Here is a 23,453-nt window from a genome sequence, read left to right as displayed (position 1 = left end):
AAAGTGTCTGGCTCTGATGTCAGCAAATAGAAACTAATGACCGTCTGATTAATAAATTACCCAAACTGAACTGCTTATCTGCAGGAGTCATAGCTGTTTCCTTTTTTATTAGAAAGCCATGCTCCATAAACACTGTTCCCTGCTCTCCATCTTTCTCTCTCTTCCATTTCGTTCCAAAGCTGAAAAAATAAAAGCTAAAATCATGCTGTTCTGAGTACACCAGACCACGATGATAGGGTGCTGGAGTGCTCTTGAGCTGGCTTTAGTATTTTCAAATGTTCCTCAGATGTCTCACAGACAGTCTCTGGTCTCAACTGGCCACCTGGTAAGTCTTTGGGCTGGACCCACTGCGTCGCAGCGTTGGTGAATTCGTTTGCCGATTGGCGATTAGCGTCATTCCATCCTTAGTTTAACCCGGAAAACAAGGTACTTTTCTAAGCACTTTGCTCTGATAAGGAGTTTCAAGAGTGGCAGGAAAGAGCGAGCGGCTGTCAGATGGGCCCTCAATCATAACGCTAGCTAACTTGGCACCAAAACGAGGAGAGCAAATGGATTTGAAGAGTCAAAAAATGAATGGGCTGAGCAAAGTGGAGGGAGATGGAATGGAGCAGTCCTAAATAAGAACAGTAACCTGTGGCGAGTGATAAGAGCTGGCAGATGGATGGAGCGATAAACAGACAGATGGGTAGTTAGATAGATGGAGGAGGCTGATTTGCCAAGATGGAGAGGTTGGGAGAGATGACGGGCAGACGGGGAACAGAGATACCGAAAAACTTTGAGGCTCTGAGGCTCGGGCTGCGTTTCCTCATCCTCCTATATATACATCCTCCCCCCCCCCCCCCCCCCCCCCTTGCCGTCTTCATCTCAGCCACCACTGCACTCACGGGATATTTTTAATAGAATTAGGCTACTCTTATTATCAGCGGAGCGGGTTGCCATGGAGTGAAGCGAGATTGAAACAGCGATTTCCAATTTGAGATTGTGTCACACACGTCCTCCTGTGCCCAGATAGCATCATCGAAGCGCCGCCACCGTCCCTCCTGCTCACTCCGTCCCACCTTCCTCCCGCCCTCTCACCCTTTTAGACGACTCATGCTGGATATTTTAGCCTCGTTCGTGCCTCCTGCACATGCAACACTAACATCTTAATGCACACATGCTCTGTCTTTTCTTGACACTTTGTCTCCTCGTCTCCTTGGCTCTCGTGCACAGCTCATATAGAAGCGCAGCTCTTTCTCCTCTCGAGCCTCTCGAGCTCAGACTCACTTAGTGCCTCTACTTTCGCACTAATGTTTTTTTTGTATCTTTCTCACTCTTCCCACACTTCTACGTTCCACATACCTCAACCTCTCCCTAGCTATCGCTACGCTCGTGTTTTTTGCATTGCTCCTACACCGCCTACGCGTCCTCCTCCCACTTCTATCACGTTCTGTGTCACTTTTTCTTTTTATCTCATTTAGTGTCACTCTCTCTATCCACCATGAATACTTCTCCTCCCTGCCGTCTTCATCTTCTTGTTCCCTCTCTTCATCCCCTCTTCTCTCCTGCCTCAAGGTGCTGGGTCTCTGACTTGTCTTGTCAGGTCTTTGGATTTCTGTCTAACCTCCAGAGTTATAGTGTGTGTGTGTGTTTAAGCAGTACAGTTCTTTTTGCTCATGGCAGTGTGTGCATGTGTCTATGAGCCTGTGTTTGAGAGATGAGACTGAAGTCAGTGCTGCGTATGTGCGTGTGTGGATGTTTGTCGGGTCCTTTACGGGTTCCTGTGGCCAGAGGGTCCTTACTTTCTGCCACAATGCCACAACTGTGCCTTTCGAAACAGCCTTAACACACAGCCGCTCTTTAACATCCTCTTCCATTAGCCAAGCCATCCGTACAGCCTTGGTTCTCAACTCCATTTTTTTTCAAATTCTTCATGTCAGCTTTTTTCTCATTACAATCATTTTCAAATTTTCAGTGTGACCACTTGCTCTTACAGAGCCTCTCCATGACTTTGTTGAAGAACCGTAGTTTAGTACTTATTTTACTAATTAATCAGCAAAGATTGAGATCTGCACAGAAAATGTGTGTTTGCCCTTTTCTGCACCTTTTCTGCACCTTCTAACATGCACATGAATATCCATGAGGTAAAGTAGTAGTAGTAGTATGCTTAAGATGAAAAATGCATGCGTTTGATGAGTGGAAGAAGGGCTAGCCGTTAGCCAGTAGCCAGCAGTATCTGATGAGGTGATAAACGAAACAAGTCATCTATTACATTTCAAACACATTGTTCCAGACTGGTTCATGTATCTGAATTTTTATCTGTATCAATGTGCCCTTAATGTGGCTCTACATGAACACACAAACACTTCATGTGATCAAGTGTAGGCTCTGATAACTTGATTTGCTTATGCCAGTCAAAGCCCTTTTTCTACACTTCCCTGTGTCTTTCAATTCATTTCCCTCTGACAGCGGTTTCGAGTTCCAGCAGTTCAGATCAATGGTAGGTGGCGCATGGCGTCATGCTACTACATGTGTCTTAAGATATCAGCAAAACAAATCAATATAGGTTTTGTTGCCAGCAGATGATCCCCTGGTCCCTGTAGACAGGAAATGAAACACCAGTGGCATGTTTCAGCTAGCCAGTAGAAAAGGTGAATATAAAAGTTTCTGCAGTTATTTAGTTCAACATTTACGACTCAACATACGACTGACTATTTCTGTTTTTTGGCCAGGGAAATTCCTCTTCCTCAGTGTTTTTATAGCTATAAAGTTCTTCCAACAAACTTTATTTTGCAATCAGAGCTTTCTCTACCTCCTTTGTTCTGCTCATTGTCCTTGAACAAAGTTGCACTGAAAATGGGCTCTATTTTATTTTGACAATTGCTGCTGAGGTGTGCGGCTGATTGCAACAAGCTGAAGATGAGGCCGATATGCAGGAAAAGTCTCGCTGTGCTCAGCCTAAAATCTGTGTGTCTCTTAGCAACCCTGTTGTTACTAGTTATCTATCTGTGTCCAGTTGATCTCCCGCTGAGCCCCTAAGTGTAGGACCCCCAGCCCTCTCCTGCTCGGCTCTCAAAAAGCTGCCTGGGCTCAGAGCTCCGCATGGATGGATAACTATCCAGGAGCAAAGCCCGCCTTGAGGTGCAGTGAGCAGCATGGGGAAGGGGGACCACATGCCTCCTGGAGGTTTTGGAAGAGGAGAGCAGCCAGAGCAGCCTGCCAAGCTGGTTTACACACTGGCTCCACACACCCCTGGGCCTTTCACACGATCAAACCGTGGAATCAGACACAAGTAGCGGGGACAGACACAAACATTTCCACATTAGAGACAGTGTTTTCAGCCCTACAACTTTATTCTCCCATTCACATGTAGAGTATCAGCAGCGGTGTGAAATGGCAGAGCTGGGATTGGGCTGAGTGTGAACAGCATAAATATTCATCAGTCAGTGAGCAGCGGCGTGAAGGAGAGGAAGCGAAAAATCTCAGAGGGGAAACTGAGATTTCCTATATTCTCACTGCTGTGAAACAGAGTATTATTGTGTTGGAACACTTGCTCCTATTGCTGTTGGAAATGTTATCCTCGTAACTGTAGGTTAAATCTATAACCACCTCTTACCACGAGAGCTCCCCTGGACTCTTAAAAACTGTACTCCTGGCTCTGTGAAGCCCCTTCTTTCTCTGCTTCTGATAGGCCCACAACATGAAAACACAGGCTTTTAGTCCACTTTCACAAATCTCTGACGCGGTGCCTCCTGCTGATGGCCCCCTGCAGGCACTGGATTGCAACCCAGCACGCTGGATCTCTTTTTGTTTCTTTGAGCGTGCTCTTATCATATCTCTCCATCTTCTTGAGTCTTTATCACACAAACACAGCACACCACGTCTTAATCATGCCCCCGAATATAATTTCAAATTAATGGAACTGCCTCCGTGATGCACTGTGGCTCTGTGAATCCGCAATGTGCAGTGGCTCCAATAAACCGCCACCGCCGCTTGATGTATGACCGCCTCACGAGTTTAGAATGTGCAAAAGATGGTTTTTGAAATAGAGAAATTTGTGCTGAATGAAAGCCTGGGCCTGAAAGAGGGGAAAGTGATGGAGTAATGCTCCAGTGAAGATGCTGAGTGGATGTCTGTGGTCCTACTGGACAGGCTCTCAGGCATGAATGTATGGGACTGTATGAATGTGAAGCGGGGTGTTACTAAAAGGAGCATGCATGCTCAGCAAAAACGTGGCCCGGATAAATAAGAAAGGGTCACAAACCCTCGTGATCACTTACATTGTGTCATATAAAATTAGATCTATTGATGGGTCACTCAGTCACAGCCAAGGGCCCATGTTATCCTTCCCTGACAGGCACTGAGTTCTTTTTAATGAGTCAGTGACTTTAAAGAGAGTTCCTTCGCTTAGCATCATAAACAGTGAATGGAGGCTTAGCAGTAAATGGAAGTGTGGCAGAGTTTGACTTGCTCCTGTACCGGAGCTTTATTTCAGGGATATCTCTCCCAGCATGTATTTATAACTCTTTTCATTCCAGCCTATACAGGAATCTATCACTTTCCCCAGCATCAAAGACCACAAACACTCAGCAGCGGGGGAGACACGGTGCGTGTGATTATATTTGGTGAGAAGACATTTATACCTGAGCCTGTGTATGTGTATGTGTGTGCTGGTCTACGTCTGACTCAGACATGGGCTTCTTTGTGGATTCATATACTGTATTGACTTGCTCTCCCACTTGATCGGTGAGTTAGACAACGATCATCAGAAACCAGTTCATGAATGTGTGTGAAGTGAAGCACTTCACTTGGTTCTTCTCAAAGAGTATAAATTGTAATAATTCTGTGAATGTTTTTGCCATTGTGATATTGTGAACATGGCTTGAGTCATCAAGATTATTACTGGCCCCATCCCAACAAGCATTTTCTGGAGTCACCACTGAGCATTGGGACTGACCTGAGCTCTGCTACGGTCCGGTCCTTCAGCAAGGAGAAGTGGAGCTGGTCAACAAATATTAGGTGAAGGGCCTGTAAGACTGACGTGGGTAAACTTAGTTCATTGCTATTTGTCATGAATGACAGGTGGAGAGCCACAAACCCAGCACCTTTCTGCATGAGCAATGGCGCTGTTGCCACAGTTAGCCCAGCGGGCTCACACTGAGACACTGTTGCAGGTCGTAGTGTTGTTCCAAGCAGGCGTCTCAGGCTTTCTGGATGTGAAAATTAAAGTTTTCTGTTCTCCAATTGGTGAAAGCATAAGACTGTGAATTAGAACAGGAGTGTGAAGTACGGTTCTCCGATTAAAGGGATATTGTCTTGCACATCAGTAGCTTCAGTAAAACACTGAGCAAAATCAACAAGACGAATGAACGGGAAGAAGGGGGAAAGTGGATGAAGGCAGCGTGGGACAGAAAGAGATAAACAAAGACAGAGTAAGAGAGACAGGTGGTAAGAGGACTGCGAGGTCTCCATTTCCACCGAGCCACATCCCAAGCTAGTTTCTACCAATTACATTCATGTCAGTGCGCATCCGGGATTTAAAATGCACCAATAGCCTCCAGCGGCCATCACTCTCCTGATACACACTCGCGTCTCCATGCCTGCCCGCCTGCCACTCCAGCGCTGTCTACACACATGCACACGCAGGCCTCCACGTGTGCACGTCACGCTCAGATGCATAATAATCTCATCACTCCAACAATCTAGCTTTGTCTCCTTTGTCCCACACACACCCACACAGACAGTCACATAGTCACACACACCCATCCACCAACCACCCAAACACATTCCCACCCAACATCCATTGATGCAAATGCTTACTTAGTCACGCACTAATCTCCCCTGTCACACACCTCCACTGCCTCGCAGTGTCATTTCTCTCTCTTTTTCTCGGGTTCTCCATCCATCCATTCACCCCTGACTTGTCTCATTCTGTTTACACATTCATGTCTACACACAGCTGCATGGGTTTGTGTGTACCCTCCTCTGCTCTCTCAGGTGACTGCCAGAGATGGAGATGAGAGATGAGTCTATTGATAACTGTGCTTCTGAGTGCCTGGCAAGCTGGACACAGGGTATCCATATTAACATGTGGGCTTGAATTGAATGAGTATGACCTTTGGCTTATGATTTGGGGGTGGGTGGTTGACTTGGTAAAAGCTAGATGGACAGGGCTGGGGGTGATGGTGAGGTATTGAGGAAGACAGATGATGACAGAAGCTGGAAAAGGAAAAGAGGGAGAAGCAGAGGGCATGAATAGAGAGAGAGAAGTATCCAAATGGGGACGTGAGGTGAAGTGGAAAGTGTGAAAGGCAGTAGTGCAGAGAGGCTGAGAAAGCTGCACAAAAACGAGCTTTTGGGACATGTGAACACAATTAGGGCCGTTTTGGGCAGATTGATAAATAAATAAATGACAGCACTGTTTTTGAGTGGAGGGAGGACAAATGAGGGACAGGAAAGCCATGCTACCTTTTTGTGATAAAAACATTTGACGTTGTACAGAAGCAGTAATAGTTTCTCTACCTGGGATGATTCCCTGAATTTGCATCCTTTAATCTGTGTAGCAGCGTGTCCTGCCTTTTATTTAACTTCTCCTCAGAAGGTACAAACAAAAGCACGTTTTATGGTGTTTTGTAGGTGACATTGAAATTCAAAAGCTACTCACAGTTCATGGTCTTTCATATTTCAAACAGTAATTAAAAGACCTTGTGACTTTTAAGTGACTGAGTAATAAAGCAGATTTTTTTCAGCATTTAGGAAGTTTTAAAAGCAAACTAAGAATCAGGTGTCTTTAATGTGTTCACCACATTAACTCACTGAGCTTCTTTCTTGATTTTCTTTTTAGTTGCAAAACACAAATTACACCATTTAGTTTTTACTTTCCTCATTTTCCTTCTTCCTTTAAACCCCTGGCTAATATTTTAGTGGCATCAACCTTAGCATTAGCATGTTCTATGCTAATGCCTGAAACAGTAGCTAGTTCATTAGCATATAAAAGCAGTCCACTGTGAGTTATTCTTGTTTTTCTTTTTCTTCTTCTTACTACTACTGTTACTACTACTACTACCAAAATAATAATAATGATAATAATAACTATTATGATTTATTTAGCATGTGATATGTTGATCAGTGTGTTGATACCTTTTTTCATCATTGTGACTTTGTGTCACAGCCAGTCTGTGCTTTGCCCTCTGTGACAGACTTGATTTAGCAGTTCAACATTGCCACATTGAAAAGATGATTCACACACATGCTAACATGTGAACACCGTGATGAGACAGGTGTGAGGATCACATTAACAACATCATCACTCATGTTAATACCACTGAGGTTTTCCTGATGCCCTTTGTCTCTAAAAAGAGAAGAAAACCACAAGTGAGAAAAAAATCTATTTTTGCATCTCTTTCTGCTTCAGTGTGGGAGAAATACATTAATCACACTCTGCCTGACATACGAGTATGGAAAAAAATAGAAGGGAGAAAAAACGAGGAATGATTGGGAAATAGGGTTGAAAAAAGGTCAGAGTAAAGAGAGCAGCGATCTGATGAGGTGAACCTGGTGAGTATGAACCAGGACAAAGGTGGGGGTTGAATATTGATAATGTAGTCATAATGCGGACCTGTGGTGGAGAGATGGGAGATGAGAGATGAGGAAGCAGGCAGACAGGTGCATCAGGCTGCACCTGAGGTGGCTCAAAAACAAAGAAAAGCTCTCTGGTGGAGACAGCGGCACATGTCTTGAATATTTTATGTCCAGCTCCACGGTTAGTTGACTGAGAAACACAGTGCCACAGTGCCTCACCCATGTTCCTTTGAGAGAGCCTTTCATTAACTGCCCCCAACCCTAGGTGAGAGCGATGGAGCTTCGGAGGCAGGAGGAAATGAAAGGCCACATTTATTTGCAATTTTTGCGAAAGGATGTAACTGCACTATGCTTTGTGAGTGTATGATCCTAAAAAAAGCCCCAAGCATTCAGTCAGTGCTGTAGGTTTGATGGATGAGTCTGGCCAGCGGTAGAGTCTGAGTGGACAGTGGGAATGAATCCCCACACTGATATCTGCCCACCATGAATCTCATGCTTCTGGCTCTAAGCTCAGTTTATACCCTCTAGTTGTTTAGGTGCCATACTGAATACCTCAAGATGTTTTATAAGCACTATAAGACAACTGCAAACCCCAAGAGGCAAAACCACAGGGGAGCATCTGAAATCACTTTCCCAGTGATCTCAAGCATCCAGAAGATCCCTTTGGTTCCTTCAAAGACAGCAATGAGGCTAATATCTCCACTCCCCTATAAACATTGCCGTTAGGATCAATTAACCAGCGGCTAATGAGCAAAGTGGGGTCTGCCTCAGTATTGCACCATTGTTCATTGGCAATTTTTAATTAATGGGTTTTGAAGTAAAAATTGCAAAAGTTTTTAATTGTTTTCCTTTTAGAGTGAGGTGGGGATAGGAGAGGGTGGGGACAAGATCACAGCACTAATTATAAAGTAGGGGCTTTAAAGTGAGTAGGATTTTGGACTTCTAATTAAAGAGGAATTTGACGCCACACAATCCTCTGTTATTCTCGCTCGCCCCCCGTCCTCTTTGTTTTGCAACCTTCCATCTTCTGCCACTCATCTTGCTCTGCCCCTCTACAGTGTTGATGTCTGCCTCCTTGCACGGTCTCACTATCAGAAGCCGCATTAGAGCGCTGCTCTCAAATGGTGAAGGAGAAGGGGGGGGGGGGGGGGGGGGGGGGGGGTCACTCGATCGGATTTCCAAGATTGAATTAGTGAGCCTTAGACAAATCAGTCTTTTTGGACAATTACAATGTTTCTTCCTCCATTCCTCTCCTTTCTTCCCTCTCGGTCTCTGACAGGTTTGCCTCCTCTGCCTCCTTCTCCATCTGTATCCTCCCTTTCCTCCTCTGCTCTTCCTTAATAGGGTGTACGATTGTTTTCAAAGCAGTGATAAATTCAACTGAAGTGATTAGTGTGGTGTGTAACATGATTACATACTGTAGTTTTGCTGATTGTTGAACAGATGTCCTCTACCAATGAGACCTTGCTAAACTCACCGGCCCCCTGCAGCTGCAGATCCCTGCAGACGCCTGCAGGTTAATTGCCTTGATTGTGGATATAGCTCCGTCGTACCACTGGGAATGCAACCTGCAGACCAGTTGTTATTGTGTACACTTACAGTTGTACACTCCTGTTACGCCTACACAGATGAACACACTCACTCGCACAAAATCCTGTTTGCAATGCATAAAATAGGGTGGACTGAAAAATAGCACCAGCAGAGACTTGACATGATTCACTGTTAAAACCAAAGAAAGAGTTGTTCAAATTAAAATATAAGACCACACTACTGTCTGGTGACAAACTTTCCTTCAGGAAAATGCAAACGAAAGGTGCACTTATCAGCCACATCAGTAGGGGTGGCATAACATGAAAGATTAATAAGTAGAGGAATGGCTGACCTCCTATTGTCTCACCCTTTCCGCCCGTGTTGTTGTGATTATGCCAATCACTGTCATTAGCATTCCCTGCGATTAATGTGATTTCTCATGCTTTGTTGCATGCATGCTAATGACTAGTATCCCGCTCCTGTCTCTTCAGCAGCACAATCCAGCCACAGCTCTCTTTCAAAACACTAATCTGGCACTGAATTAACCCAAGCTGCACTGTATTAATACGCAGCTGGCCAATCCTCTCCTGATTAAGACAGCGCCATGACCTAGAATTCATCATCAATTTTTGTGATTCTCATCTCCCGTATATATTTCTCTCTCTCTCTCTCTCTCTCTCTCTCTCTCTCTCTCTCTCTCTAACTTTCCCTGTTTTTGCTCGATATTAGAAGAACGGGAGGTGGGATTACCAGGCATCAGTTTGTCCACTCATCCGCTGCTTCTCAGATCTAATGATTGTATCTATCTCTTGCTAATTTTGTATTTGCCATTCTACTATTAGCTCAGAGTTTGCAATAATGCCTGCAGATGATGTTATCTGACTCTACACCTGCGTTTTCTGCTTTGACTTGAGGACACTCCTTACAGTAGGGTACAGTTTTTTTTTTACAAAATGACTGCATATAACTGGTGGAATACATTACTGGACGGAATGATATTTTGTAGGAGCTGGTAACGTCAGGGTGAAAATCACAAATGATCAATCATATAGTTTCCGCTCAAAAGCCAGGATGAGGGAAATCATCTTTAAAGACTCAAATTCAAAACATTAACAAATATACATATTTTCCGTCATTGATATGAATCGTCACACTTATTCCATTACAGACAGTAATGCTAGAGCTTCTGAAATGTCGGTAAGTTGGTTTTAATCAATACTGTAGGTTATACGACCAATTATTTTATATTTTAAATTACTGCTTCATGTAAACAGGCATTTATAAAACAGTATAACAGCCAGATGAGTGCAACTATATAATAAATGGGGCGATATTTCTGCTATATAGCGCTATATAGTTGTTGTCTAATCTAATAGACGTGTTGTACCATCAGTGCATAAAGTCTCTAGAAATCTGGAGAAAAGCTCATTCTGAACAGAAGGAAAACCAAATGAACTGATATTATGGATTTGTATTGGCCTCTGTGCTATCAGTGTGATTTTATATTATTTAAGGATTTATTACCTAATTTCATTGTTCATCCTAGCAATATCCTGCTCTCTGAGATATTTATTGGCTCATGTTGGGTTAAGTCACTGTAATATTGAATTAGACGTAATTGTAGGTAATAGGTTTTCTGGTTTACAAAGAGATGTGCGTGTGACCTGAATACATGGAGGATTTGGGCTCTATTAGCTCTCTATAAGTACTGTAGCTTCAGTTTTATGTAAAAAGCAGCAGCTCACAGTTAAGCTATCAATAATAACCTGCACATACATTGTTAACAAACAACATTTCTATTCTTAACACAGGATAGCCTCTATCACCATAACAATGAATATGAGCCTGAAAATGAAAAGCATTCTTTTGTTGGTCTTCATCAACTACAGTATTACTACAGTATAAAATGTAAATGAGTGCACTCTATTTAAGGTGAAAATGCATGGCTCTACTTTTTATTTTGACCTACTCAACTGTGCAGCAGTTGTTAACAAGCTTAGAAGGCAGATATTGTGCATCACTGTGGTGATAACCCAACACAGGGAGCGTTTAATGCAAAGGGATGAAGGGATGCTGTTTTCCCTCTGTACCATTTGTGTTCAAGGCATTTTGCTAATTAAGTGGAGTAGTGTTTTACAGACACAGACACAGATGAGTTTTACTGGCACAACCTGAAAGAAAGGAAGCAGCATTTAAAGTAGCTAATTATAATGGTGGTTGCTCATGTGTTGCATTTGTTGCTGTGTTCCCCAGTTTGTGTTTTAAGTAACATGTTCCACAGGAAATTTCAAGGTGAAAATAACGTCAGTTTCCCAGTGGACGAAATGAGAAAAGGCATGAACTCAAACCTGAAGAGTTTCTAAACAAGTTGTTGTTGTAAATAAGAAGCAGTTGTTGTGTTTCTAGTTGTTGGCTTGTCTAAGTTCTTCCTTTTAGACTTTGTCCCCATGAAGGGCAGTAAGCCGGTTAATAACATAACTTCGGGGCTTCGGGTTGGTCCACAGCATATGCAAAATAGTAAGAGTGACGGCAAAAACATCTCAAAGGTGAAAATGAAAAGAGAAGGCAATGAAGAGAGAGGGAGACGTGAGTGCAAAGCAGAAATGACCTCTGCGGTTTCTGATGACATGAAACAGAATGAGAAGAGAAACCAGGGAAGAAACTGAGCAAGGAGGATTAAGAGAGCAGCTGGAGAGGATGATCCAGAGGAGACTGAGAGGAAAGGCGGCAGAGACGGAGAGGGAGGATGAGGTAGATAGCAAGACGTACAAGACGGGGAGGTGCAGGAGATTGATGAGGGAAAGTGAGAAACTAATTCTCACTTCACTCTAGGCTGGAAGATTAAGGAAGATTAGAGAGATAGAGTAAGAGAGGGAGGGAGATGGGGTGATAACTTTTACCACATGCCACAGAAAGATCTTTGAATGCCTAATACTGTACCACAAAAGAGAGACAGAGACGAGAGGGAGAGAGAGAGAGCTAAAGAAGAGAGAGAGAAATTACTGAGAATGAAAGAGGGGAATGTATGGAGAAGGAGGAAAGAGACAAAAGCTGGGGCGACAGGAGAATGGACAGAGGACAGGAGCCAATAATAGTGATTGGTGAGGTGAGCATGTCTTTTATATTAGAGGCAGTTTCTACTGTAGTGTATAATCTATGCTATGGGAGTGTGCTTACAAAATCCAGGTCATCCATATACCTCTACAGAACCCACTGGGATTCAGTCGCTCGCACGGTGCACGGCTGCGTGAAGATTCCTTTTATATTCTGCTCTCTGAAACCTATTTTACATTCACTGCCATTGACATCAATTTATTTCTTCCTTTGACTGCTAATGCAAAATTTCAACAGACACAGCTTTGGGCAAGCTTTGGGTTCTTTTTTAGCAAGGGCACACACGCACACACGCACACACACACACACACACACACACACACACACACACACACACACACACACACACACACACACACACACCTAGACAAACATTAGGCCTCCGTGATGAAGGTGTGTGTGCACGTGCCCCCGCTGCCACAGACGAGCGTAGAAGGAGGAAAATGAGAGGAAGCGGCTGCAGTGGCAGTCTCAATCCGTCATGCAGGATTACAGCGTAAGCTTCTCCACGGCCATATATGTGCTTTTTATGGGTGGAATACAGGGCTTTTCTAAATTCAGCAGCCGCTACTGTCCCTGCTTCATATTACAGACAAAGGCGGAGGGGTGGAGGGGATTCTCCCCCTGCCACCTCCATGGAAAAGCGGTTCCTAGGTAACAAGAGGACGACCTTGACTCCCACCCGTGTGGCCTCACACTCAGGGTGGCATCATTACGGCACTCACATCAGAAAGAGCTGACCTTGGAAGGTGACTGGACTTCTCTTTCTGATAGAAAGTAAAAAAACGTGCTTGCCACGTTGTTTCAGCTGATGAATAAAAAAAAACACTGCTGATGCTTAGCTACATAGGGTACAGTATACTCCTTGTTTTGACCTTTAACCTGCTAGAGATGGTGACCTATAGGCGGCTGGACAGTATAACAACAAACTGACCCAAAACAAGACAGACAACAGCAAAAGTAATTTCACACAGGTTTGATATAACCTGAATTATAAAAATAGGCTGGCAGTTGTGGTTCAGAAGCAGGAAAAGACCTATCTGAAGGGGTGGGGGTGCTAACAATGGACAAGGAACGTTCAGGATAAGGATTAAAAGCTGCGACATTAGGCTTCCAGGCGCAGCACAGACAGCGCAGCACAGGCGTGAATGCAGCAGGCTTCGATAAGGTAAAGGACACAATAACTGGGAACGATGGCTCTGACAGAGATAACAAACTGTGTCATGTTTGATTGGATGGAAAGTTGCTTCAGCAAGAGTGGGCCAGGAGCCTCCGGCAGTCTGCAGACCAGGCGATATAGGCGACAATAATAACTATGAGTCACGTGTGTATGTGTCATACGTAGGCTTTGTACACGCGGAAAGCAGAATATGCTGTAGTGTCAAATTTTTAACCATTTAAGTATGGGTCTGATAATAAGTATTGTCGTTTCATATTTTGCTAGATTTTACTGTACCTACAGTACTGTCTAGAAACAACAGTGATCCTGGGAGTTCGTCAGGGTTGTGCTGTATATGTACGATGGGATCTTTACAGATGGTGAAGGGGTGATGTCTTCACACGTCAGTAAAGAACCAGGAGTTGGTTGATTGGAGTCATTTTGTCTGTCCGTCCATCTAAACTGCTTAACGGTCACTTACTGAGTTACTTAAGCCATATTTTTAGAGATATATTATATAGTCATAATTTTTTTAACTTTAACTTAAACACACGATCACTCAATCTCCCATTCATACCTTAACAGCAGACTTTAGCATGTGGGAAACCTGAATACAGGCAAACGGTGAACACCGCACAGAGAGGCACCTGGGTGAAATAACTGAGCACAGTCACGTTTATTGCAGCGTGAACATTTAAATGTCCTCGTTAGCCGCTAGGGCGCCGCCTCACAATTTAGTATTCTGCCCGGTATCGGCTGTGCTGCTTCATGTTCAGTGGGATTAGCGAGTCCATCTCAAAAGCAAACAAATGAGTGAATAGCAACGAGAACATTGATTGTTTCATTATCCGTTTTATTGGCATAACCGAACCCCAGCGGAGCAGCTAACCCTGACCTGGGCGTGCGTCTGCGGCGGCTGCAGATGCTCTCACCTCCGTCTACATGTTGTTTATCTGATTGCAGAGAACTGTGCTTGATTTTATTGGCCTAACACCACTATTAGCAATAGCCCAGAAAATATGTTGCTTGTAATAGAGTTTTCTTTTTCCTGTGTTGGATCCTGAGACGTGCAGACACAGGTCACAGTGGATGAGAATCCAAATTCTGTACATTAAGCTGGCTGCCAGCATCTTCCAGGGATAATGCACCATAGCCATTACTGGAGAGAGACCACACTTCTGCTGCTTTACTCACCTCTGAGTGGGCCACGGAGCTTCCAGAGTTTCATTCATTCATCATTTCTAAAATGAAGCCTGTTACCAGACAAACCTTTTGATTTTCTCTGACCCATGGAAAAAATCAAGGTGCAGTCCAGGTAGCAACATACAAGCGTTGCAGATAAAGCCCCAATAGAGATGAATATACTAAACATAATGCATTTATTGCTCATTCTTCCTCTCTAAGGGCTCAGGTCCAACAGAGTACATCCGCTGTGAACACAGCTGCAGCTGCTCTGGCTGGCTGTGCTAGCGGCGGCTGAGTGTTTCACCCAGTGCTCAACAATCACAAGCGTAATATGTCGCAGCTGATTACAGCCAGAGCTCAGGCCACGGCCACCACATCATGGCAGAAATGTATCAGTGTAAATGGAGTTGAGTCAACCACAGCCATTAATCGAATTATTACTCGTGTTTTCATACTGCAACTTACTCTGCTGAAAATATTAGTACAAAGCAAAACTCATTCAGAGAAAATCTTCAGCCCACTGCATTTTTCCTATTGATCCCATCAGACAGTTATTGAAGTTAAAGCTCAGTCTTTTCATCACGTGGCTTCCTGCATGTGTGTAAAACATAAAAACAGGTTTGTGCCACATTAGGATGGCCTTTTCGTCATTATTCATCCTTCTTAGCCAAAAGCCTTGGTGCTATTGTAGAACGTACCATCTCCACCCAGGACATGGATCACATGCAGGGCTATCACACACAACCTTGGGCACACTGTGTTTATTCATCTCTGGAAAGACCCTCTCATACTTCACCTTGTCAGCCCATCATCTCTTTGTCCGGCTTCTCGAAAGGGATGCCCTTGAAAGGTAAACACGGCGAGTGGAGGCAAAGGGTGTCATGAACTAAAGCTCAGCTAATACATACATATGTTAACTTTATCCATCAGACATATGAGGCAATATAATAGATATTGGTTAATTTTCTTTCAAACCTCCCTAACAGCTTCAATAAATAAAGAATTCTCCCACACCCAGCTTTGATTAGACAAAGCACATGTGTGGTTTCTGAGGACTTTTGCTCAAATGTCAGGGTGTGCGCTGAAAGGATCAGATTGCTTTTTGATGTTGACAATGCAGCGAGGCGGAAGCAGAGGAGAGGCAGGCTTGATAGGCGTCAGGTGTAATTTTGGTAACTGCTTTGGCAGCAGATGAATCACTGTTGAGAAAGGACAGGCTGAGCGCCTCTGAGAAAAACGTGGAATCAAACCAGACGCGCTGTCTGGAACAAAAACATCCAGTGACCTTTGTGCGTGAAGATCATTGAAGCTGATCAGCTCCTTCAACTTCTCAGTGGTAAGAAAGCGACAATTGTAATCATTCATCACCGGTACTGTCTTTTTCCAAATAAGCTTATGGTGCATGTGCCAATGTACAGTACATCATAGAAAGGAACTGAGTAATCAGACCAGATCACATTTTTCTCACAGGGGTCTGACTGGTCCACTAAACCCAATACACATCACATAATACTGATGCGTCTTGATCATGGGCAGCATTAGCTTCATTAAAGCCCACAGGGAACCGTTCAGTCCCATGAATCTGTTGTTCCTTTCTCATCACACTCTTGGTCTAGTTATATTCAGACATATATATTCAGACAACATCCCAGCGATGTTCTCTGTTCATTAACCTCTAAGCATCACCACCAAGAACTGACCCTTCACCAGCAGCCTGACATGTCCTGCCTGCCATTCTTTCATTCAGTTGACTTGTTGGTAATTTAATGACTGAAAAGTAGCTAGAAGTGTGATCGTTTCAAAAAGGTATGTGGCTCCACTTCAGTGCTGATGTTGAAGAGGGAAGGAAATGAGATCAAATCAGCCTTTTTAAATAAAAAACTTCACTGCTACTTAAAAGCAGACAGGACCACCACCAAATTGAATTTCTGATATTTGTTTACTGAGATGAATCTTGATAAATGTCTTATTTCCACTGCTGAAATCAAGTGGCTTCCCATGACTTGTTAGTTTTAGATGCAGAGTTCTGTATGGCTGAAGATCAGAAGAGCAAAGCATTTGATTAATGAAGGTGGGGATGCGTGTTACAACCACTGGGCTCATTATGTTTCTCCTAATTATTTAGTTATAAGAGATGGGACTAAGTCGGCCTGTTTGGGTCTGGGTTGGTTAGTGTTGATGGACAGGTTAAATCATCTGGAGTGGGCTGATGGAGAGTTCAGAGAGGATAATTATTTGGACTCCAGCTCATAACTTTTGCTTTTATGAAAATCACAGTGCCCAGTCCCTGCAGACTTCAGATTCCATGACTCATGTTACCCATCAACCCTTCCTGACTCATTTATCACAAACATTATAAAAGATGTTTTGGTACTGTAACTTCACCCACAGCATCCTATTCTGACCCGACCCTGGTCATAGACTAACAGGAGTGTGTCTGTCACGTGCTCTGCATTTAAAGATTTTTTTCTGTAATTAATTATTTGTATTTATTAAACATTGAGCACGAAAGAAGAGACGTTATTAGCATATCAGACTTCGACATTAATGGTGTACTGTAGGAAATGACTCAAAGCCTCTGAAGGACTCACCCGGACTTGTAATAATGTAATGATTTCTGCCGCTCTACCAATAATGGACACACTCTGCAATGCATGCATATTTTATTGTCTTGGCCTCAGGCCTGTGTAAGGAGCAGTAAATCACAGCTGTTCAGTGGGTCAGTGTTGTTGGAGCTGCAATATCTAATACTCTCCATCCAGCACTTTACCTTCCAACTAGACAATCTAACGGAGGACCGCTTCAACTGTGGCCAAGGAAGTAAAATAGGAGCCGCCACTGCTCTCCCTGTCGCGACTTACTGGCATATTGTGATTTTCTCAACTGTCCTCCGTCAAGATTTATTGCATTTATATGGCACCTCTCATAGTTTATATACTGTGGACTAAGGCAAAGCCGCAGACTCCAGGAGCCTGCATGGTCTGAGATCTGCTGGTGGCATCAGGTCTGCAGTCCTAAGTAAGTAATGAGTGACATTTCCAAACCGCTAAGTAAAAGCCGGTGGGAGCCACATCAAGCTGCAGTGCATTATGGGGATTTGTTGCTGTTTCAGCTGCATCTTCTAAGCTAAGATTTCCTGTATAGGACACAGTGAACACTCGCAGGAGGTAATGGCAAAGCTTGACAGTACAGATTTCACATTTTGAAATTTGGCTTATGAACATTTTTACTATAAAGTTTTAACAGGATTCAGTTTCTCTTTTTGATTTTTGATCTTAAAAAGCAGAGCTGATGCATGTTCCACAAGCTGACTGGTGCCATTTAATAAAACCCAACTGATATAACTGGAAGGCAAACAAATCCACAGCCCACTGTCGATGCTCTGTTACAGCCTTTCAGTGTTAATCTGAGCTCCTGGCAAACAGCCACCTTTAACTGGACTCTGGTCCACAGCACCTACTGTACAACATGCACAGCTGGAAACTCATGCTCTGCTCTTCTCTGAGCTGCTGCTCCCTTGTTTACGTTCACACACCTCCAGCTCACGTCCATAGGATGGTGTAGACGACTTCCTAAGGGACTTTGGGACATTCTGGCAGTTTATCAGTGGAGCAGCGATAGAGAAGAGGCTGAGGACATTAGCAGATTCATACATTAGCAGAGGACAGCTCCAACTGCTTTCTCTCTCCTCAGTCATTGAAAGGTTGGCTTTTATCTGCGAAGGTTAAGACAACGGCCAATCTGCTTCACGGTAGTTTGCACTTAAAAACTACTGGCTCAGTCTCCTGAGGGCGGCCTGTTGCTCCTCGGCACCTCCCTTCTTCTCGTGCTCACGCACCCACAGTAATTCCTTTTCCGGCTCAGTTTTGTTACACCGTGCATAATTTTCTAGGCGTACTAACCTTTTCTGTTCTCTCTGGGTGTGAGGAAGTGCTTGCTTTCTTTTCTTTGACTTCGGTGTGTCCAGAGAGTCAATCCCCAAAGCTTTATTCTCATTATTTATTTATTTTTTACCAGCAGAGAAACACTATAAGTGATGGAGGAGAATTCTGTGTTTGGGGATGTTGAGTAAATCTTTGTGTGACGGTGGATAAATGTGGGTTTGACTACACACTTTTTTTGGATGTGTGTAAATAAATGTTTTTTGTGGGGGCTGTTTTGTCAACAGGGCTTGAAGTCACTTTACACTGAATTGTGTGCATGTGGGTGTGCTGCTACTCTAGTGGCGTGTCCCTCTTCAACAGAGGAGAATAAGGAGGTAGAAAGCAAGCAGGTGAATCACCCAAATCACCCAAGTTTAACCTTGTTGGTAAAGTAATTAGAAACTAATCATCAAATAATTTGAAGGTTTCAGGTTTGTATGTTTTGTATGTGAATTTCTAAGCTTAGTTACATTCACATTTAGGGAAATTGGATACTTATAAAAAGTTATAAAAAGTAATAAAATAGCAGGTATATATATATATATATATATATATATACACCAACTCCTGGTAGACAGAACAGTCGCCCAAGACTGCAGAATGCGACACACCAACCTGTGCACAGCCTGGATCAACTACAAGAAAGCCTATGACTCAATGCCACACACATGGATCACTGAATGCTTGGAGCTGTACAACATCAACAGAACTCTAAGGGCCTTCATTGCAAACTCGATGAGGTTGTGGAGAACCACCCTTGAAGCCAATGGGAAGCCACTTGCCCAAGTATCCATCAAATGTGGCATATACCAAGGAGATGCACTGTCCCCACTGCTGTTCTGCATAGGTCTGAACCCCCTCAGCCAAATAATAAACAAGACTGGCTATGGATACCGACTCCGGAACGGGGCCACCATAAGTCACCTCCTCTACATGGATGACATCAAGCTGTACGCCAAGAGTGAGCGAGACATCGACTCGCTGATCCACACCACCAGGATCTACAGCTCGGACATCGGGATGTCATTCGGACTCGAGAAATGTGGGAGGATGGTGACGAAGAGAGGCAAGGTAATCCACACAGAAGGGGTCTCACTCCCAGAAGGAACAATAGCGGACATTGAGGACAATTACAAGTACCTTGGAATACCACAGGCAAACGGCAACCTTGAACAGGCAACAAGGAATGCGGCAACAGCCAAATACCTCCAACGAGTAAGGCAAGTCCTAAGAAGCCAGCTCAATGGCAAGAACAAATCCCGGGCAATAAACAGCTACGCTCTGCCAGTGATCAGATACCCTGCGGGAATAATAAGGTGGCCAAAGGAAGAGATACAGACCACAGATGTTAAGACACGAAAGCTCCTCACCATGCATGGAGGGTTCCACCCCAAATCCAGCACCCTGGACTAGTGAGCGTGAGAGCCACTATCCAGGATGAAACATCCAAGATCCATAAGTACATCAAGGATAAGGCCCCAACAGATGACGTGCTGAGTGAATGTCTCAGGCAGTGGAGAACAGAGGATGAGATGCTGGAAGAGGGACCATCATGGGAGGACAAGCCCTTGCACGGGATGTACCACCGGAACATAACTGAAGTGGCTGATCTCAACAAATCCTACCAATGGCTTGAAAGGGCTGGGCTGAAGGACAGCACAGAGGCACTCATCCTGGCTGCACAGGAGCAGGCCCTGAGCACCAGAGCCATAGAGGCCCAGATCTACCACACCAGACAAGACCCAAGGTGTAGACTGTGCAAAGAGGCCCCAGAGACGGTCCAGCACATAACTGCAGGGTGTAAGATGCTGGCAGGCAAAGCATACATGGAACGCCATAACCAAGTGGCTGGCATAGTATACAGGAACATCTGCGCGGAGTATGGACTGGAAACCCCAAGGTCAAAGTGGGAAACACCTCCCAAGGTGGTAGAGAACGAGCGAGCCAAGATCCTGTGGGACTTCCAGATCCAGACTGACATTATGGTAATGGCGAACCAACCAGACATTGTGGTGGTGGATAAAGAGCAGAGGAAAGCCGTAGTGGTGGATGTGGCAATACCAAGCGATGGCAACATCAGGAAAAAGGAACATGAGAAACTAGAGAAATACCAAGGGCTCAGAGAAGAACTGGAGAAGGCTTGGAAGGTGAAGGCCACAGTGGTGCCTGTGGTGATCGGAGCACTAGGGGCTGTGACCCCCAAACTGGAGGAGTGGCTACGACAGATCCCTGGAAAAACATATATATATAATATATATATAAATATATAATTATATATATATAAATATATATAAATATATAAATATAAATATAAATATAAATATATATATATATATATAGATATATATATATATATATATATATATATATATATATATATATATATATATATATATATATATATATATATAAACTGTATATAACAACAATCTTAATCCATAAAGCCCAAAAGAAATGAGGTAAATGAAGTACTTCATATTGTAACAGCGTGAGTAAAAGAAAGGAATGGAATCCTTGTGGCTGATAATGAGTTAACTGTATTACAGTATACAACACTCTAATGAGGCAAAGTGATCTTCGAGCTCTTCACTGACTGCATCACTGCATTGGTGCACACAGGGTAACAGCATTACAACAACCCCCCCCCCCCCCCCCCCCCCCCCCACACACACACACACACACACACACACCCCCAAAGATGCACAGGATGTGGACAACTGTGACAAAATCAATAGATTGACAAAACGCCTTAACTCTGTTCTGAGAGAAAATCTGGCCTTGAAACTGATGTGTGAGACAAAGGAGATGCGCTATTGACAGAACCTCAAACCACAAGAATACTATCAATGTCTTCTTATCTGGGCTCCATGCCATGTTTCTATTCCTGCCTGCATTGGTCCACCTGCTACAGGCTGGTAACAAGGTTCCTGTTTCAATGACTGCTGGACTTTCTATCAGGGAGGTCTGGAAGAGGGCATGCCAGAGTTGGGGTGGGGACTTGATCCAGGATAGCATGAATCTTTTCAGCTGGGGCCCATCACCTTTGCACCATGTTGCACCGCTGGGATAGAATAGCCCCCACTCCTGCGTCGGATGCATCCACTTGCACCTGTTTAGCAGGATCAGAAAATGTCAGGACAGCAGCTTTAATGAAGCTTCCTTGGATCACAAGAACTTCACCTTTCATTAGGTTAGATGATGTAAGAGTCTAGCAATGCCTCGTCTTTAATAAACCAGCCCAGCAACCTTTGCAGTCTACAGCCATTTATAGCAGTACGTTAGTCTCTGAAACCTTCTACTTTGGGAAGATCCGTGCAAATTCCAGAATAAAACAAAAGAAGCAGTCGCCGTTGAGTACAGATGAGCAGTCAGGGTCTATCAATGTCACTGTGGTCTCATCGTGGTGCCATTCTGAGCCGATTCTATTCTAAAAATAATCAGAATTTATGTTTCATTCATCATTCATACACTTTTTAGTCGTGAATAGTTTAGTTGTGGTATTTAGAGTATTTCAGCTTTTAGATTAAATGTGTATCTTTTATTTGTAATTTTATCTTCCAAACTCACAAAATGTGACCTTGATTTTAATTCTCCTTCCCAAACACAGCCGTACTGATCAAAAGAAAGATGATGTAAGTTTATCTAGACAACACAAACTTGTCGAGTTACAGTGTGTTTTTAGTAGTATCAGATTCATTGTTGTTGTTGATGCAACAGGCTGGTGACCTGTTAAGGGAGGACCCTGCCTCCCGCCCTCAGCCTGCTGTGATAGCCTCCAGCCCCCCCCCCGCGAACCCGCACAGGATTCAGCGTTAGAAAATGGATGCATGGATATTTCTTGTTGCTGGCCTAGATATGGTCCCCATCAGAATCGTGGCTAACAAAGTCAGTTACGTATCTGTTGTTCTGAGGTAGGAATGAGTGTTACCAAGCGCCACAGGAAGAGCTCACAGGTGGTATCCAGCCTGAGAGAGTTAGAAGGCAGAGACCACCACCACCGCCTCCACGTGCACACAACCTTATATGCGGCACATATAGACCCCTGCACCAGTTACCCCTCACAAAAGCTGCAGTGTGATTGGGTCAATTCACCAATGAGATCCAAACCAAGATTGGTAATTTTGTTTTCAGTTTTGTTTTTTAAACTCAATGGGAAATTCCGCCAGCGCACATATTTTGAATACAAAAAAATATACAAATTACATTTCTTCTTTGGCTTCCTATTAATTTGTGAAATCTATCAAGGAAGGTGCCCCTAGTCTTATGTAACCACTGGATTTGCAGTATCCAGTTTGCAGCATCTTCCTCATCCTCTGGTGACTAGATTCATACGTGCGGTTATGGTGTTGTACCCTCCTGTCAAAAAGGTAACCACCAAGACACCTGTCACTTCCAATGCTGCAAAAAGGAGGAAGTGACTGTCTGCATGATTGAAGTTTCACAGTGCATAGAGGGTGATGGATGCGGTGACAGGTCTGTGATTGACACAGATGAAAGTGAGGAAAAGAGTATAGAAGCAAGTAGAGGAGAGGACACGGCAGTACAGCAAGAGCAAGTAAAAGAGAGAGGCTAGGAGCAGTTCTAGGGAGAAATATAGGCCAAAAACACGACAGGTGGTGAGTGGGAGAGGTGGGAAAAGAGGGCGCGGAGAAGGGGGAGGGATGAATAATCGGTTTCTTCTTCTCTGTTCATTTAAAAGCTTTGCTTATAGAAAGACAGGCTGAGACAGGGAGGAAGGTGAAGGCACCGGGGAAAGATTAGAGAAGAAGGTGAAAGGTACAGATTCCAGCAGGAATGTGCCCACTTCAGTCATGCCCCGGTGAATGTGCTGACAGGTTCTGCACGCCACAGCAAGGGACAAGTGTCATGAACCCAGACACAGCGCTTATGCTGCATTGGACCAGACGGAACCGCCCTAAAACATATACAAACATGGGTTTACACAGGTTACTATTAGCTCCACAAGAAAACTAATTTCAAAA

General features: G+C 43.9%; 1 protein-coding gene across 6 annotated transcripts in view; it reads left to right on the top strand.

Moving 5' to 3' along the window:
* LOC114843888 (cadherin-24) overlaps window positions 1-23,453 on the top strand; it is a 120,463-nt gene that overhangs the window by 12,349 nt on the left and 84,661 nt on the right. The window lies entirely within an intron of this gene.

Source organism: Betta splendens, chromosome 17 (genome assembly GCF_900634795.4).
Source record: "Betta splendens chromosome 17, fBetSpl5.4, whole genome shotgun sequence".
NCBI lineage: Eukaryota > Metazoa > Chordata > Actinopteri > Anabantiformes > Osphronemidae > Betta > Betta splendens.
Note: the sequence above shows the minus strand (reverse complement) of the source record. Positions and strands in the feature narration are given on the sequence as shown.